The sequence below is a fragment of the Tachyglossus aculeatus genome, chromosome X4, assembly GCF_015852505.1.
Source record: "Tachyglossus aculeatus isolate mTacAcu1 chromosome X4, mTacAcu1.pri, whole genome shotgun sequence".
Classification (NCBI taxonomy): domain Eukaryota; kingdom Metazoa; phylum Chordata; class Mammalia; order Monotremata; family Tachyglossidae; genus Tachyglossus; species Tachyglossus aculeatus.
In genome coordinates, this window is record NC_052098.1 from 24,142,532 (window position 1) to 24,143,651 (window position 1,120).

Genomic DNA, 1,120 nt, shown 5'->3' on the forward strand with positions numbered 1-1,120 from the left:
TCAACAGAGGAGCTCTATGGGGAGCCCCTCTGATCTAGGGAGATGGGAACTAACTGGCTAACCTGCCATAAGAAAAGTTGGAAATTCAGAATTATCAATTCAGTACTATCAGATTGGATGAAAGACAAAAGAGAAGCAGCCTGGCCTAGTAGATAGAGCACAGTCCCGGGAGTCAGAAGGACCTGGGTTCTAGGTCCAGTTCTGCCACTTGTCTTCTTTGTGACCACAGGCAAATCACTTCACTTCTCTGGGCCTCAGTTACCTCATCTGTAAAATGGGGATTAAGCCTTGGAGCCCCTTGTGGGACAGGGACTGGGTCCCACCTGATTAGCTTTTATCTGGCCCAGTGCTTCCCCCTCTCAGGGTCACACCTGGAGAGTTTCCAGTACACTACCAGTCTCGGCTATGGGAAGAAGAGTCAGGTAGAGGCATACCCATTCCATTCCTAGCTTGGACAGTGGCTAGTGAGTGGAAGGCAATCTGCTACAAGTCAGACTCACCTGTGCTGAGCAGCAGTGGCATGCGAGGGAGTCCAGGATAGAGACTCAAGTTTACAGCATGGAAGAAGGCACTATAATAATAATAATAGCATTTATTAAGCGCTTACTATGTGCAAAGCACTGTTCTAAGCACTGGGGCGGTTACAAGGTGATCAGGTTGTCCCACGGGGGGGAGGGGGGGGCTCACAGTCTTAATCCCCAATTTACAGATGAGTTAACTGAGGCCCAGAGAAGTTAAGTGACTTGCCCAAAGTCACACAGCTGACAAGTGGTGGAGGCAGCATTTGAACCCATGACCTCTGACTCCAAAGCCCGTGCTCTTTCCACTGAGCCACGCTGCTTCACTACCAGAATGATGGCAGATGGAGGTGGGGTGTTCTGGGAGAGATGTGCCCATGCAGTCAATATGGGGCAGAAATGACACAACAGCACACGACAAGATAAGCCCAGTGCTTAGAACAGTGCCTGGCACATTAGCAAGCCCTTATCAAATGCCATTAAAAAAAGAAAGTTGCATTTTCCCCTGAGTTCCCAAGAATTCTGACCAGCTTCATAAGACACTTAAAGGAAGTCCCCTGCCTCCAGAAACACATGTTACAGGGTATTTTTTTCTGGCAGAT

General features: G+C 48.8%; 1 non-coding gene across 1 annotated transcript; it reads left to right on the plus strand.

Moving 5' to 3' along the window:
• Nucleotides 1-353: 353 nt before the first annotated feature.
• Nucleotides 354-491, plus strand: LOC119948393. Its single transcript, XR_005456792.1, has one exon. It is a non-coding gene; the product is annotated as a small nucleolar RNA SNORA7 (small nucleolar RNA).
• The last annotated feature ends 629 nt before the right edge of the window (nt 492-1,120 follow it).